Source organism: Tupaia chinensis, unplaced genomic scaffold, assembly GCF_000334495.1.
Source record: "Tupaia chinensis unplaced genomic scaffold, TupChi_1.0 Scaffold148049_1, whole genome shotgun sequence".
NCBI lineage: Eukaryota > Metazoa > Chordata > Mammalia > Scandentia > Tupaiidae > Tupaia > Tupaia belangeri.
Window position 1 is genome coordinate 4007431 of NW_006207899.1, and position 19149 is coordinate 4026579.

A 19149-nucleotide genomic window follows, 5' to 3' on the forward strand; every position below is an offset into this window, starting at 1 on the left:
AGGAAGACATGTGAAAAGCCAAAAAGCATATTAAAAAAATATGCTCAACACCCCTCATTGTAAGGAAGATGCATATCAAAACCACAATGATATACCACCTATACCCCATCAGAATGACTAAGATTAAAAACAAAAATGATAAGTGCTGGCAGGGGTGTGGTGAAAGGGGAACTCTCTTCCACTGCTGGTGGGAATGTAAATTGGTCCAGCCACTGTGGAGAACAATTTGAAGATTCTTCAAAGATTTACAAATAGAACTACTATATGATTCAGCAATCCCACTCCTTGGTATCTACCCAAAGGACAGAAGAATTCTTAATTGGAAAAGTGCTTGTGCATCGATGTTTATTGTGGCATTATTCACAGTTGCTAAGACATGGAACCAACCCAAATGCCCATGAACAAATGAATGAATTGAAAAAGTATGGCATATATACTTTATGGAACACTACTCAGCCGTTATCTTTTCCACAAACTTTTTTAAGTCCTTTAATATGTGATGTGATATCCCCAGTAGCTAAAATACATACGTGTTAGTACCAAAGGGTAGAAGTAAAATTGGATCTTCCCTTTCACCATTAATCCAAACTACCCACTGTTGAACTGTGTACAACTCATAATTCCAACACTGGACTTTGATACACTGGCAACTCATGGTGAAATATACTACAGAATCTATGGAATTAAGCTCTGAATAATATCTGACCTCTTTGGACTTATCATAGTAGTGAGCCAGCAGGCAAAATAAGTTTAATTTTGTAATATTTGAACTATATTTTTATGTAGTATTTAATCTTGGTTATTTAAAACAATTTTATTTGCAAATAAGCAGGTAAAATGTATATTAACCTGAGGAATTAAATGGTGCATCTCTTAGTGATCCATGTCCAATTAAATCAATGAGCAATTGGAGCAACCTAAGCCTAGCAAGTGAAAAGTAACTAAATATTCAAACACATAGGCAATAAAAAAATGAATTGTCTTAAGAATCAAACAACAATGATTGTTGAAAGGAAGACTAACAATCAGGAAATTCTTCTAAAGTTCATGAAGGAAAGTTATAATCTATGGGTGCTGAAACAACTGCATTAGCTAAAAATGTGTCCTGATTCGTAAACTATTGTAAGACATTTTAAGTTTTGTTAATGAATAAAATTAAAGGGTGAAGATTCTGTGACTATTCGGTGCATGGCTAGGATTACTGTTCTTACAATAGTGGAGATTCAATTTTATATTATTAGAGTAAGATATTATAATATACGCATGGATATATTTGGCAAAAGAAGTGAAACATCCTGGCTCCATTGTACACTTTCCCAGATTCACCCAACTCCACTTATCTTCTGATTCTCGAATGCTTTTCAGGAGGATGCCCACTTTTTCAACACTGTCACCTATTAGCACTGCCAGATATCTTGCCTTTCTTGTTGCAACAAGTCTTAAATCTGAGCAGAACCATGGGCACTTTATTTTATCTACTATTTCTGAAAATAAAGGAAGTCTCATTCTGTAGCCTCACAATACCCTCTCCACCATTCCCCTCTTGGGATTTTGGGCACACATGCACACAAGCCTGGCATGATTTTCGGGATACTGGGTCCAAGACTTGAATCAACCATTTGGGAATCCACACCGCATCACCTCCTGGTCCCAATAATATTTTTAATACATTTACAATTAACTACAACACCACTCGCTGGCCCCAATAATAATTTTAATACATTTATGAATTCAGCTAAGTAGCATTTTTATACGTTTTTCATCTGTATTGATAAGAGATATTAATCTATACTTTTTATCTCATAAGAGATGCTAGTATGCTGTATTTCTCTCATAAGGGAAATTCGTATGTATTTATTTTCTTTTTCTCAAATGTCTTTATCTGACTTTGATAGTAGGCTAAGACTACATTATAAAATGTTTTAGAAGTATTCTCTTCTGATGCTTAGTACCTAAATTATCATATTCACGAAAAGCTTTTATCAGTTTCAACTACTCTTTGGCTATAAGATGAATGAAAAAAAAGTTATGCTGCATCAACATAATTTTTAAGGACCTCTTTATTGATATAAATTAGCTTATACTCTAAATAAAAAAATATATATCAATATATAATTGTTATTTAAATTGTGACAGAGTAAATCAGTTAAGGACAATGTTTTAATGAATAACAACAACAACAACAACAAATTCCAAAATAGAACTCTTAGAGGACAAGTTAAGAGGGGAGAAATAGTAAACACAATTTCTTGAAATACAAAAATCATAAAAATTGAGTCTTCTACTCTTCCAAATTCTGATGAAATATCAAGAAATATAAGGCAGAGAACTAGAGAATAGAATTGTCTAGACCAAATGTTCATGAACAGAAGAATGGATCGAAAAAATGTGGCACATATACTCTATGTAATACTACTCAGCCATAAAAAAAAAACAAGACCTGGTTTTTGACAGAAAGTGCACAAATATGAAAGATTTACTGCTGAGTGAAATAAGCCAGACTAAAGGAGTGACATTATATATTTCCACTTAATATATACTGACTGTCAGCACTTTAAGGCTGAAACTGAAAGATTAGAGGATATACAAACATGGAAAATGGTTATAGATACCAGAAATAGTGTGGGAGATGGTTGGGAGAAGAAGGAGACTGTGATGAAAGATATTAAGGAGAAAAGTAGAAAGGCAAGACATTTATGGAACACGGAAATTGATTATTATATGTTGATGATATCATGTATAGTATCCCCAACTGGACTGGTGTGAAATGTATTAATGTTGGAAAATTCACTTTACAAGCTAAGTGATGTATAGCGATTGAATATATAAAATAAATTAAAATAAAATAAAATATATTTTAAAATTAATAAAAGGAATTGTCTCAACCAGTGATTCTCAAAGACACTAGTGAGACACTATGGAGCATTTGAGTATATAAGGAGGCTTTTGTCACTTTGTGGTGGTGGTTGGTTTTCTTTTATAATAAACAGAAATATAACTGATAATAGTGTTCATACTGAATATAGTGGTAAAGTGTATTTTATTCCATGTTTTATTTAGAAAGTGGGTAGTACTATGGTATTTCTCTTTAGTGAAATAAAAAATATCTTATGATCAAGTTAAATCAAAAACCTGATTTCATGCAAGTGATTAATTGTTCTTATCTCTCATAGTTAAAGGTTGATCTAAAATCTAAAGAAAAGTTTAATCAATTTGGACACATCGATTTTGATCACTTTTGCTTGCATACGTTCAATGAACGGTATTGAATAAAAAAGTATCTGATAATTTGCATATAGTCATATATAATTAGTTTAAAACATCTGAAAGACATTTGCATCTATTCTAGGATGTAATGAATATTTAATTTGCTGAGCTTTTAAAAATAATATCATCATCATTATCACCATCATCTTGATCGGATATCCTCTTGTGTAATGCTTGGAATTAATTCTATTCGATAGCTTTGATAAGTGCAGAAGCAGGAACTAGGCTAGTGACTATGCTTAGTGATGGGTTTGGCATCTGTACTGTCAATAATGATGTATGAATAGTATAAAATGCCTAAATTCAATATGGGTAGCTATAATGTACTGAGAGATCCTATATAATCATTCTGCAGATAAAGAGTAAGAGAGCAAATGTTCGGAAGTACTTCTGATGCAATAGATTGTGAAATTTGTGTTTGTGTATTCACCTACTCACTAAGTTGTATTTCTGAACCTCATTTATGTTTTTCAATTTAAGTTTCAAATTAACAGATAAAATTGTAAATATTTACCAGGTAAAACTTGTTTCAAAGTGTATATATAGCGGAATGATTAAATCTAGCTATCCAACATAAGCGTTACTTTACGTAGTTTTTATTTTTGTGGTGAGAACTCTTCATATTACTCTTTGCTTAAGACTACAATGCATAATTAGCCACAGTCGCCAGCTTGTACAGTACATCTCCTGAACTTACTTCTCTTATTTGACTTTGTTCATTTCTCTACTTTTCTAAAATAAGCTTTACAAGAATTTATTGCCTTTAGGATTTAAAGTTCTAATCTATGAAGAATATGTTTATGGACGTATGCATACATATTTTCTCCTGGAGCAATAATTTAGTATCCACTAATTAAGAGTCTGTGCTGATTTTATAGACCATTACTACTGGTGAATAATAAAAATCAAGTGTCTTTGTTTAGTGCATACTTAATGAATGAATGGATGCTGCGTATTGCATTTGTATCCTTGAAGAAGTACTGAGACTCAATAAAACTAGAATAAAATTTTAATGTTAATGGATAGAGGTGCCATATTCAGTACAGACAACAAATTACATTGTAAAGACAATAAAATTAGTGAAATTAAATATAAATCATAGGTATTAGGAATAATAAATATGTACATAATCTTGATGGCAGTGATAATATTATAGCTAGATACATGTCAAAACACATAAAATTGTACAGTTTAAATAATAGTCCAATGAATATGTTTGTAAAAACTAATTGTAAGTCTAAAGTAAAGATAGAAGAATAAGTGGCAATATTGGGGGCATGTCAAAAGCAAGATAAAATTAATTTCCTGTAACTTGTTATATATTGCTACTCAAAACTAAGACCATTTATAACGTTAAATGATATTCCCTTTTCTATTGTATATATAAAGACTTTCTACTTCAGGACCTAGGATGAAGCAGTACTCCAGCAATGTTTTTGTTCCTTTCATCATATGCTCTGTCACAAGTTCTTCATACAAGGAAAATGACAGTTACGAATGATGAAATTTATATCCACTTGTCAACATTTCTGCAATGAGTATTTTTTGAGACAGTCTACTCATGCAGTGATCTTTTTATTTTCAAAAAGTTAATTTAATTTAATTTAATTTTACTCATGATATACAGTGATAAGCATTCATGAAAGAGAGAAACAGCAAGAGAGAAGCATTCTCGACAGGGTCTCATCATGGTGCAATCCCCTTTTCCAGTCACTCTACCTTGTCAGGATTTTGGACACATGTGTTCATACACCTGATGTGTTTTCAAGTCACCCTGGGGATCCCAACCTTCCTCAGTTGGCCATGTGGCTTGCAGCACTGCAGTTGAATTTACAGCTGACTGCCTCTCACCAGGCTGGGGCTGCATTGCTTTGTATTTTTTTTTTTTTTTTAGATTTTTTTGCTATAGGGCTCATGTGTTCGCTGGAGACATAGAGAAAGAAAGCAAAAAAATTGTCCCTCTGGTGGATGGCCATGCTACAATCCCATCTCCTCTATTCTCTCGGGGTTTGGTGGGTGCATGCATGCACACATGCCTGGTGTGAGTTTTATGCCACTGGGTCTGAGACTACACATGGGCAACTGCTTGGGAGTCCAATGACGTAACCATTTTGCCATCTGCTGGTCCTTACTCTTAACATGAAGAGCTTCTGCTTAACAATCACTACTGCTGCTTATTTATGATGGTGGAAATAAAGGGACTTATTTATTCATTTTCTGACATCAAATAGTTAATTTCAACAAGGTCTCTGTCTCCTTCTTTGAGACTCTTCGATTTCTAAATTCATCAAATATGCCTTAATAGGAAGTGAATGTAATTTGGATCCTTCTAGATTTGTTAGGGATGTAGAAGGCTATCATATTTACTCCAGCTTAGAATTCAACAGGTTAGGGGCTAGCAAATGACATAACAGTTATGTCGCTGGACTTCCACATAGTTGACCACATTTGAGTCCTATACCCAATGACTTAAAACTCACACCAGGTGCATGTGCGTGCATGTCCAAAACCCCAAGAGCAGAGTGGAGGAGAAGGTACTGCTGTGTGGCCACCTTCTCTAAGGGATGATTTCTCGCTTTTTGTCACTCCGTCTCTTCAGTGAGAGATCACACACCCTATAGCAAAATAAAATCTAACAGAAAAAAAAAAATCAACAGGGTAAAGGTGTGAGGAGTCAACAAAAAAATGTCATGCTGAACATTAAAAAACTGATTAGACAATGTTTCCTGGAGCATAAAATCTAAGTGATTTGGATAATTTCCAAACTGGGTTAGACTACCTTAACAAAAATAGTGGTTTTTTTTATTTTTTAAGAAAAGCACAAAATTTATTATTTAAACAGCTCAATGTGATTGCCTTTTGATTTTATCCCTTCATTCTGTTTTTGCTGAAACAGCTCTTTGTTTTTATTTATTTATTTATTATTTTTTTTTGAAAGCTTAAGACCCGTGACAACATGCCTCAAGAGTGAGACTCTTACCATCATCAAGGTAACAAAATGTTTTACTCAGGACGAGGGTGATTCTCTAATTCCCTTACTATTCTTTTGGCCCAGCACTGGTGACCCACTTCTGGTAAATGAGACTTGGAAGAAAATGTACTGGCAATTTTCAAGGAAATGAATGGTTTCTTTGAAAAAAGAAGAAGATGACGAAGAGGAGGAGGAGGAGAAGGAGAAGGAGAAGAAGAAGAAGAGAAGAAGAAGAAGAGAAGATGTTTTTTATATTTTTACTGCTTACTTCCAGAATAAACATGCTTGGAACCTCAAAACAATCTAGAAACATGATGAGAATTGTACAAGAAAATAATGAGGAAATGTGCCCAGATTTGTCACTGTGCCTCTAAATTAGTCAACCTTACTGATTTTATCTCTATAAAATATATTACTTGGTCTACTGATTATTCTATTGTTGACCTACTTTTTGTATTTGAGTAACTTATTGTTTATAATCCTACCTAATATAACGATGGGTGGCTAAAGGTACCTACCCATATAGTGTTGTTTACACATCAGTAGGTAAAAAGTTGACAAAAATCTTGTTATCTGAAAAGTATTTGATCAGTATCCACATCTGCATGCCTAACATAGAGAAACAAAACAGCAAAAAAGAAATATCTATGAATAAGTGTCATGTAACTAAATTGTCAAACAAAGCATAAAGACAAATGTGAAGATTACACAGTAAGAAAAATTTAAAGAAACATCTTCGATAAATTATCTAGACAGTGTAACATTGAATAAAAAGTCCTAAGTAAATTTGCAGAGGAATTTTCCTAACCTATGAGACAGAATTGAGAAGACAACAATCTGTATTTTATTTGGGAAAACTAATTTGCAAGAACTACTTAAGTTATTGAAGAAAACGGGGTGGCTACTGATATAATAGTGGTGAAAGTGAAGCAATCATATTTTCTTTTTTCTTTTTTTTTTTGGAGAGGTTTTTGCTATAGGGTGCTCGTCAGACAGACAGAGAGAGACAGAGAGACAGAAAGCGAGAAATCACCCCCCAGGGGGGATGGCCACGCTGCAGTCCCTTCTCCTCTGTTCTTGAGCATGTAAGCACATGTGCCGGGCATGAATTTTAAGCCACTGGGTCCATGACGCGAATCGCGGTCGACTATGTGGGAGTCCAGCGACATAACCATTAAGCTAACTGCTGGTCCCAAGCAATCATATTTTCTACACCAATGTAAAAAAAAACCAAAAAACAAAAATCAAATACGAAAAAAAGACTTGCCATATTTTCATTCTGAGAAATAACACAGTGGAAAAAAAAAACACATATGAGTTTTCACACATTTTTCTCAATTGAAATTGGAGGAATTAGTTGTGGGCATAGCTAAAAATCACAGAATATAAAGTTGTATATATCAATGAAGATACTAAATGCACATCATAGAAAGGAAAATGGAGAATGGATGGGAAGGGAGAACATTTTTCTGTCTCAATGAGCTGAATTATTTATTTATTTTTAAAATTTATTTGACTTAGGAAATGACATTTATTCTTTCCTCAATATGTTCTAGTTTTTTGTTTAAAAACTATTTTTTTCCAATTAAGTATCTTTTTTCTATTTACAAAGTAAGTAAAATATTTTTCTAGTTTTCATATATGATATGAAGATAGAAATATTTATAATTCAGATCACATTCTTTCTGTAAGGACCACTTTGATGTTAAAGACATTGACACATATAATGTATTCTGCAGTGATATTTCTTAATTAGTTAATTGACTTGTGTGACTTCTAATCTTTATCTATATGCCTTTTGAATCTAATTCATAATATGTTATCAAATTCATTAACATTTAAGACTTTTTTGGCAATTATAGCTCAGTTATAGCCTTTAATGAATAATTTTTCTCCTTTTTTTTTTTTTTTTCCATAGGGCACATGTGCTCACTGGAGAGAAACTAGGAAAGTGAGAAATCACACCCAAGAAAGGATGGCCATACCACAATTCTTTTTCCTTCACTCTCCTCTTGAGATTTTGAGCATACCTGCACTCACACCGGTGTGATTTTTGAAGCCACCAGATCCAGGACTCAGACCATGATTCGCCGTATGGGAGTCCAACACCTTAACTAGTAATTCACTTGCTGACCCCTTTTTCAATCTTTTCAGATAAGTTGATATAAAGAGATGGGGGTACTAACTGATATCCTTTTTTGGGGGGAGGAGAGATTTTTCGCTATAGGGTGCGTGCACTCACCAGACAGACAGAGAGAGACATAGAGACAGAAAGCGAGAAATCACCTCCCGGGGGGGATGGTCACCCCGCAATCCCTTCTCCTCCATTCTCCTCTTGGGATCTTGGGCACGCACGCACGCACATGTGCCCAGCGTGAGTTTTAAGCCACCGGGTCCAGGATGCGAACCACTGTCAACTACATGGGAGTTCAGCGACACAGCCATTACGCTAACTGCTGGTTCCCAACTGATATTGTTTTAAAAATTAAGTTGGGAAAATTAAATTTGTTGATTTTGCTCTTCATATTTTTCTTTTCTTATCACATTACTTACTATAGCTAAAGAGGTTAGTAGTTTGTCAAAACATACAGAAAATTGCAAACACTTTAGATACACACTCTTTTTATCCTTCTCCCACAAATAGTTCCAGCCACCCTAGGCCCTATTTCCAGTTTTCTAATATGATCTGATTATTGTGCTTCTTCTTAAAGGATGTCTATGTTATTTCATCAAGTCTAATGTTGCTGTGTATCTGTTTGTTTGTTTGTTTGTTTGTTTATTTTCCAGGCACTTTAAAAACCCAATCCCCCCCACAATACCACTATTTTAAGATTCTTATGTCTATATTACTTTACAATTTCTAATGTAAACAAATCTCCTAATCTCCCATAGCTCTATATAAAGCCATGTTTATGATTATCAGTATCCGTCTGGTCTTAAGCCATTACCTTAATATCCTTCAATATTTGTCTTATCTTTAACTAGGTTTTCTGTGACAATGCTATATCATACATGTTTGTCAAAAGCAGAGCATATTTTTTTTCCTATTCTACTACCCACACCACTGGTTCAAGAAGTAGTGTCATCTTATTCCCTTTGTTGGATCCAAAATAGTAGACTTGTTTAGTTCATCAAAGGTGACACCAACCTGGCTATGCTAGTTATTTTTATTCCTTCCGTCTCTCAATGATTGTCCAAATGACTTTTCAGTCATTTATCTTCACTTACTGAAGACCTTTCTACCTGGATTAATGTCTCTTATACTTTCTTGGGATGTCTTTTACCCTGGGATACATTATCATCATTTGAGATATTTTATCGAATTCTTCCCTTCAAATTGTAGAATGTCTTTCTTAATTTCCCTTTATTATACTACTTCAGAGATCATATCCCCAACATTTTATTATTGGTTACTGAATTATATGATATCCTTAGTTCAACCATCTTGCTCTTTCTACCAGTGTTTTCTTACTTATTTCCTCTAATTTTTTTAAATGACATTGTAATCTCCAGTTTTCTGATGTTACCATTCTTAAATTTTTTTCTCTTCCACAATCCTCTCTGTATTCCAAACAGTATGTTTCAATTTGGCTTAAGTTTATTTTATGATCACTAGTTTAAATATCCCTCACTTATCTTGCCAGTATATATTTCTGAGGAGAAAATGCCACAAACATACAATAGTTCAATCAAAAAGTCAAAATAACTATCAAACAAAACAAAACTAATAAATGTTTTTTCACCTAAACACTTCAATATTATAAAAAAAAAAATCACCCGAGATTAATTTACTTTCCCACAAAATTCTGACCCCCCCCAACCTTCAAATGTGCATTTGACACTTCCCAGGAATTCTATACTACCTAAATTAAGGCACCATAGTAGAGTTAACCATTGTAGAACTATTTTTAATCTTCATATTGCTTTTATGATGTCATGCTTGTGTTTAAATTGCCAGAGGGAATATGCACTCACTGGAGACAGGGAGTGAGAAAGAAAGCATCCCTGATGGAGAATGGTCACACTGTAATGCCTTATCTTCCATTTCTCTCTCATCGTACGATTTGGGGCACACATGTATATGTGCCCAGAGTTTGTCTTAAGCCACCCTGTCTGAGACTAGAACTGTGCAGTCAACAATAGGGGCTCCAGATGTCTTAATCACTAAGTCATGGGCTGACCCAATGCCACTCTTCAATTCATAAGTATTTGATAAATAATAAATGTTAGAGGAAACAATCCTCAAATTTCCAATTTTAAATGTAATTTCCAATTATTCATTCACTTTCTATTTATAATTTTGAATTTATAATTTTCTTTACTTTTTTAAAATGGTCTTCAATTAAATGGATACATAGCTTCTGCCTTATCACAGTAGAATCCATTTTGTGTACAGGTGCTCTGGCAACCAGGTCACCCTTCACTTTCTCATGAATTAATTTCTTAAATATCTTTAAATGTTACTTTAAGCATCTCATCTTGACTACTAGATAATTCATATGCACATAGAACAATCTGTTTTCATCTGTATCTATAAAAACATTGAAGAGTCCCATATCCCACAACTAGCAAGTACAGTTTTTTCCTGTCTTTGTACTAAAAAATCCTGTCATAGAAACTTTTCTGCAGTTTTACCTTATCTCCAGATTATCTCTTTAATATCTTTCAGTTTGATTTCTGTTATTCTCAACTAAAACAGTTCTTTTCAAAATTCTCAGTGACAATAAACTTTTTGGTAAACCATTTGAAAGCTCTTTTTTGAGTTTTTGTTTGTTTGTTTGTTTGAATGGTTTTATAAGGGGCACAGCTGATATACAAAGAATTGCACATATTTAATGTGTATAACTTGATGAGTTTGGATATATGCAAATACCAGTGATGGCATTATCATGACTAAGGTAATAGACGTATTCTATACTGCCCATTTTCTTTATATTCATTTTTTTGGTTGTTTGTGGTAAGAACACTGAACATGTGCCCTACACACTTCATAAATCTCAAACTGACAATATCTTATCACTAACTACAGGCATTAAGTTGTTCTTCTTTAAACAATTTTCTCTTAACTCTCCTCACATCACAGTCACCTAGTTTTCTTTATTTATCACTTACTTCTTAATTTGTCTTATTTTTTTTCTCGTCTTTTCCTTCCTAACTTTTATCATTGCAGGGAAATGTTAAGCTCTGTTTTGTGACTCTGCCTTATCTATGGTACATTAGTCTCTTGAGTGATAACAAGTTAACTCATGTACCCAGAACTTTATTATACAAATACCTACACACACACACACACACACACACACACATACCTTTGCTAAGATGCACATTGACCTAGCCAACTATCTACTTATTGCATGTTTTATGTTTTTGAGAATAAGAATTATTTCATTTTTATCACTTACTTCTTAATTTGTCTTATTTTTTTTCTCGTCTTTTCCTTCCTAACTTTTATCATTGCAGGGAAATGTTAAGCTCTGTTTTGTGACTCTGCCTTATCTATGGTACATTAGTCTCTTGAGTGATAACAAGTTAACTCATGTACCCAGAACTTTATTATACAAATACCTACACACACACACACACACACACACACACACACATACCTTTGCTAAGATGCACATTGACCTAGCCAACTATCTACTTATTGCATGTTTTATGTTTTTGAGAATAAGAATTATTTCATTTTTAATTTTTAATAATTTTATTATCTGAAGACAACAGCTGCACCTCTCTAAATACTGAACACTTACAGAACCATACATGTTTTCACCTGCTTAATTGTCAAATTCTGTTTTTAGCAAGTGGTAATTTCCTTTTTTTTATTGTGAGTGGAGTCATGGTCTTCCCATTGTTCACTACGAGAAAGCTAAATTTTCTTCAGATATAGCCAGCCTTTCTTTAATTTAGACATTTGCACCTGTTGTTTTCTTACAAACTGAAAAAGTGTTCCCAAAGCACTTCACAATCTATGTATTTTGAGTGAAATATCTTCTCTAAAGAAAATGTTTCATTGATCATTATAAGTAAAATGATTATAGCTTCATCCTACTTGTCCTTTACAGAGAATTTATTGCTATGTTCATTTAAATTATTCATTTATTTTTTAATGGTTTATTATCTACTTCCATCCTTAGACCAGGTGTTTAATAGGCATATCTCTTATGAGGCAGATTTATAAACTTGAAAGAGTCTTCATGTATTTTTTCAATTAAGCCATTATTTATATTTCATATGCTCCCTCATCTCTTGAATATTTTAGTAGACTTCTTAAAACACTATTTCCTAAGGTCTACCATGAACCAGTCCCTCAAATTTGAGCAACTCTTCAATAACTTAACAGAATTTCCATATGCATTTGGGCAGTTATTCTACCATGATATAGTTAAATCATTACCAGCTATTTTACTACCAACTTTGATTATGATTTCCTTTCTTTGCATTTGTCTTAGAATGCAATTTATATTTTACCTGATAACCACTGTTTTATTCTCTGCTTCTGTGAGTTCAAAGTCTTTAATTTTACCCAGAGAAAACATGTGATAGTTGTCTTTCTGTGCCTGGCTTATGCCAATTAGCATAATGTCCTCCAGGCTCTTCCATATTGTCATAAATGACAGATATTCTTTTTGTTCTAAGGCTTAATGGTGGTTGTCAGCATTTGGGGAGGGAAATAGAGGTTGTTGGTCAAAAGATAATAATTTAAGTTTTATAGGAGAAACAGATCCAAGTCTATTATATGTGATGATAATAGTTAATAACAATATATTGTATATTTGAATATGTACTTAACTTACCACAAAAAATAAGTAAGATATAATGGATATTAAGAAGCTTGGTTTGGTCATTCCAACATTGTACACATATATCAACATAAATATGTAATTTTTTAATTTGTTAATTAAAACTAAAAATAAAACAAATGAAAAATTTTACCTTGGAGTAATTTATACATTTTTTTCCCTTTCTTCTGAAATAATTGAGTATTATATCCTATTGATTTTAGCATAAAATATTTGTCATTGTCTTATTTCAGTTATAAATTTAGCAAATAAATATATTCAGTAACAACAGATAATTCATTACTATTCAACTAAATAGTTACAATAATTGGTCAATCATATTCCATTCACTTATTCTTTCTCCATAACAATTCAATCAGATTTTAAAATTTTTATTTATCTTTAAAAGAGGGAGAGAAGACAAGAACTCTTAAAAGAGTCTCATACCACAATCTTCTCAGCCTCCTTAGCCAGCCAGAATCATGGCAAGCCCTGTGCCCTGCATATATAAGTTGATCTGGGAACTGACCTCCAATCTTTCATATACATCCAGCACCATGAAGTATGGGCGCTACTGCTACACCACCACAGCTGGTCATAGAGCTTTATATAAAGTAAAAATTTCATGTTAGGGAACTAGCAGATGGCTACATTGCTGGAGTTCCGCGTAGTTGACTGCTGTTTGAGTCCTAGACCATGGGGTTTGAAACTCGCACTGGGTGTGTGTGCTTACATACCCAAAATCCCAAGAGGAGAAAGGATTGTGGCATGGCCATCCCCCCAGGGAGATGATTTCTCGCTTTTTGCCTCAATGCGTCTCCCATGAGCACACATGCCCTATAGCAAAAATCTCTCTTAAAAAGGAAAAAAAAAAATTTTTTTTTTCATGTTATAAGGCCAGGCCCCTGGCCTGGTATTAAGGGAGCTGGATCCCACACGTCTAACCATGTGGTTTGATCTTGGCCATGGAACTTGACAAATATACAAGCCATATTTGCATACATGCCCACAATCTTAGATGAGTAGAGAAATGGAGGAGAATGGATTGAATTGTAACCATAACTACTGAGGAGTATTTTCACCATTTCTCTGTCTCTTTCTAGTGAGCACATGTACCCACTGACACAAACAGCATGTACTTTACTCACAAATTTAAAAAAAAAGAAATCTCAGTCATTATTCAATGCCAGTCATTTTTCCAAGCACAATTCCCTTCTACCCAATGAGGTGGATTATTATTCATTGGAACTGATTGTTTACTGCTAGGGAATCCGTATTACCATAATCCCAAATAAATTTGATAACAGTTTTGGAAACATTTGTTCTAGACAAAATCAGTTCTTCTAACCTGTTTCTTCCACACAGGCTGTATCAAGATTAAGTTTATTATTTAAATATGCGTATTTTTAAAAAATCATGTCAAATCTTAATTTATTCAAAATGCTTTTAAAATAAAGCCCTCATCTAAAATCAGTCTTTAAGTTTTCCATCTTTCTATTTCTTGTTGTTTATATTTGTATCTTAGAGCTTATTAGTTTGCCAAATTTTAATTCTAATTTACAGATACATTATACTTTTATATAAATAATCATCTATTGGTAGGAGTCATGGTTTCTCACTGTCATTAAGAAAAGTGTACCTAAGTTTTTATGCTATTTTTTTCATTATAGATTCTTCCATTTTATTTTATTCTTAATACTATTTTAATAGACATTAGCTACCCAATATGATGGCTTTCTTGATATAATTTTCTTTGTACTTCATACTTAGTGAGCAAAAATAAAATACTGTGAGATTCATTAATATTTTTCAACTAATATATTTCTACAAAATAATCAAACTGCTTTATTATTATTTTTATTATTTATTTATTTTTTTATGGAGAGGTTTTTGCTATAGGATGTGAGTGCTCACCAGAAAGATAGAGAGGCAGAAAGTGAGAAATCACCCCTTCGCGGGGATGGCCACACTGTAATCCCTTCTCCATTCTCCTCCCCCGATCTTGGGGACACACACACACACACACACACACACACACGTGCCCAGTGTGAGTTTAAGCCACCAGGTCCAGGACTCAAATTGTAGTCGACTACATGGGAGTCCAGCAATATAGCCATTACGCTGACTGCTGGTCTCAAAACTGCTTTATTATTTTAACAATTTATTGTATAATTGGAAAATTAAAGATTGGTAAATTATCAATTTTATTTGAATATTTGAGATAAGTGGTATAGAGTATTTCCTCATCTGTTTTTCTTGAAGATGCAAGGGTTTTATTGTTCCAAATGCCAGAGAAAAAATAAAATCTAAAGTTATTAAAAATAAATTCCCCTTTTCCTATTATATATGCATCCATCAAATGAGAATTTTAACTTTCATATTTGTTGTGTAATTCATGATATTCACAGAACATTTAAGTCAACAAAACAATTACTTTGAAATGACTGCCTACTTGATATTTAACAGTAAATGTTGTTGATCTTACTCATCTATTGGGTAGTTATTAACTGATGCTATGCTATATTAGTAAAATGGAATGGTATTTTAAATATTTAAAGTAATTTGTGTAAAAAGTTGACTGAAATATTCCAGAAAGCAAATTTTATAGAAATTAGCTTAGATGTGATTATCTGCCAAAAACATTTTGTCTTTTAAGCCAGATAAGTGCTAAACATTTGTGTGCTTTCCATTTGCCAGACACTAATCTGCAGGAATCGTGTAACCAAAACATCCAGTTTTGCTTGCTTATCAAATACACTCTAGAGAACAATGTTATCGTATTTATTTGCTTAGGGAGAGCAGTTATTTCACTGCTACTCAGTTAAATTTCATTCTTGAGACTCAGGAGGAGGGGCAGAAATACTAGTATCTCAATTTCAAATATTAAATATTTATATGTGAGAGTTTGTAAGTAAACCAAAACAAAATAAGAAAAATGAGTAAATAATATAAAGTAACTGCAATATTGACACCTTTAATGTCATGCTATTTTTGCCACTAAATATTTCTTCATACCACACTTACTTAAATTAATATACATTTAGATATATTCTGGTTTATACCAGGGATGCAGTCATAAATCATAACAAAGGTTTCTTACCATTCATCACTGTTTATCTGCACACAATTAATTATTCTAGTAGTCAAGCAACTAGATTGAAAATTAAGTCACTTTGTTCTCTCAAACCCTTTTCTTTTGCCTTTCTTCAGCAGCCTAATTTTAACAATTCTTGCCCCTATTCATTTTTTTCTTCGCTGACCTATTTCAACTCTTCATTTTTATTATACTGAGTACTGCATGTGCATGGGTGGAAAATGAAGAGTCAAAGAGAGAAACACTCTCAACAGGGTTTGGTTATGTGAAATCCCCTTTCTCTACACCTCCAGCTCCTCCGGATCTTAGCAAGTCTTCAGGCCAACCATGGCTTCCAGTTTTAAAGATACTTCACTATGGCTTCACTATGTCTGCACCACAGTCGCTGGGCCTCTATTTCAACTCTTTCTTTCTTTCTTTGTTTTTTGTTTTGTTTTGTTTTGTTTTGTTTTTTAATTTTAAGTCTATTCATCTGTACATAGGGTAAGAAAAAACAGAGAGGGAGAGAAAAACAAAAACAGAGACAAATATATAACACAACAAAATATATAACACAACAGTCTTGATGCACCCACATGCCCGTTGTACTCATGGAGACCCTGGTTACCAACTGGCAACATTCTTATGTTGGTCTGCATCATAGAACATTTTTCTGCTATGCCATCTCTGTCCCTTCCCTATTTCTATTCTTTGCAATGTCTCACTTGAGTGATTTTGTAAGATCTTTTATTCACTAGCCATTAGTTCTTTTATTTATTTATTTAGATTTTTGACATAGGGTGCATGTTCTTACTAGAGAGAGGCAGAGAGAGAAAATTGCACCCAAGGGTGGATAGATATGCTAAAATCCCTTTTCCCTGTTCTCCTCTTAGGATATTGGGCACCTAAGCACATGGGTTAGGTGTGATTTTCAATTTGCTGGTCTAGGACTAGAACCATGGTGAACCATGAGGGAATCCAATGCTTTAACTACCATGCCACCTGATGGCTCCTAGTCATTTGTTCTTTAGACTATTGTTGGAATATGTTGTCTTTGTTTAGTTCTGATAATGGAAACCACTTTCACTGAAGTGTCATTAACTCTACTAATTTTGGTCTAGAATGCAAGACCCAGCTTGACTCTAAGCTACTTTTACAGAATTATCTGTATTTCTCTGTGTTCCATTTTTATTTTTATTCATCCATTTCCTAATGCTAAGCTTTGAAAACCTGAACACAATTCAAAGCTTAATTCAAGTACCTGTTCATCCTGTAAAATAATTCTGGTTGCCTGATACAGGATGGATTGACTTATAAAATATTTACTATCTTCCATACACTGATCAGATTCTATTGAATATACTATTTTATAGTTGCCTGTTTTATGTCTCCAACATAATTGTTTAGACATTGAAGATTAAAACTGCTTCTTAGTAGTCTTGTGTTTTCCAGAAAATGTGTCACAATGCTTTTATGTCTTTTTTTTTTAAAGAAAAAAATTAAATGAATGATCACTGTTCTGGGACTACTCAATAAGGCATTATATCTCTCAGCTATTTTTTTTTTTTTGCGCAATAATATTGAGATTAAATATGTTTGAACTACTCAGTTTCAGTCTCTCTTTACATCAAATACTTGTTTTTGTTTTTTACCTTTTGTGACTTAGAAGATAGATACGTGTCACAGGGACATTAAGTTCCCGGTCTGGACATTTGTTGGCTGACTATGCTGTCTTGGGTGGTGCTGCCCTCCTATTTAGGGAGAATGCTGCCCTCCTAGGTCCAGGAGTGTTACAGGCAACAGATGTGTTTCACACAGAACAGTCACAGGGGGCAACCCAGTCTTGCCCCCTGTACTACCTTTTCCTGAACGTGAGGGAAAAGTTCATCTTGTACTGAACCCTGATGAGTCCTTCTCATCCCTTTATCCTAAAACTGTTGTAACAAGACCTTATATGATTGAAACTGGGGCTTATCTTATATTTTCTATCCAAAACAATATATGTTATTACCCCAGAGACCTTTTCTACTATCTCAATAGTAGGGTTACTTGTTTATGTAATTCAAAAATGTGCCTCTTGGAAAATTTGCTGATAAACTCGATGAGCAGAAAACTGCCCAACTAAAAGCAGCAAAGCAGGATACCATCAAACAAATCCGGATGTGACTGATTTGGAGAAGTCACAGCCAGCACTGGTTCAGAAACACCGTTATCTTTTTGATGTCCAGAGGGCAAATATTGCTGTAGCCTTGGAGGTTACTTACCAGGAATGACTGCCCAAAGTATGTAAGGTGAAGAATCACTTGGACTATCACATCTCTGTGCAGTATATGATGGTTCAAAAGGAAATAGAACACATGATAAAGTGGATGGAGGAGCATGTGTTGCAGATCATCTCTGCCCAGCAGGAAAAGGTGATCACCAAGTGCCCTGCAGAGCTGAAGCTGCTGGCAAAGAAGGCCCAAGCACTACCATTTCTGAGACTGTGTCTATTCCAGTTGAGGCAGCTAGAAACAGTTGATTGACTAAATGTTTAGGAAGGCTTACTGCTAAGTGAAGCAAATCAGGCTATGAAAGAGAGACATGGTATGCCTCCACTTTAATGTATACTGACTGTCCACACTGTATGGTAGAAATGGAAAGCCTAGAGGACCTAGAAGCCTTGAAGATGGTTGTAGATGATGGAAGCAATGTGGGAAGAGGGTGGGAGAAAGGGAAGAGCATAGGAAAGAAATTAAAGAGGAAAATAGAGAGGCAAGACATTTATGGGACACAGAAATGGATTATTATCTGTTGATAACATGTTTTGTGTCCTCAAGTAGGCTAGTGTGAACTGTTTTCTTGAGAGATAAATTCAACTAACAAGCTGAGTGATATATAGTGATTAAATGTGTAAAATAAATTAAAATCTTTCTCTGATACTTTGGTAACTTCTGTTTTTTTCAAGAGATAGAAGGGAGTTATTGTGTTTCTTTCTCTGATACTTTGGTAACTTCTGTTTATTTCAAGAGATAGAAGGGAGTTATTGTGTTCTTTTTTTTTCTTTTTTGCGAGGTTTT

At 33.8% G+C, this 19149-nt stretch overlaps 1 pseudogene; it reads left to right on the forward strand.

The window, feature by feature from the left end:
- LOC102493686 (ATP synthase F(0) complex subunit B1, mitochondrial pseudogene) overlaps positions 1–18615 on the forward strand; it is a 105647-nt pseudogene extending 87032 nt beyond the window's left edge.
- The last annotated feature ends 534 nt before the right edge of the window (positions 18616–19149 follow it).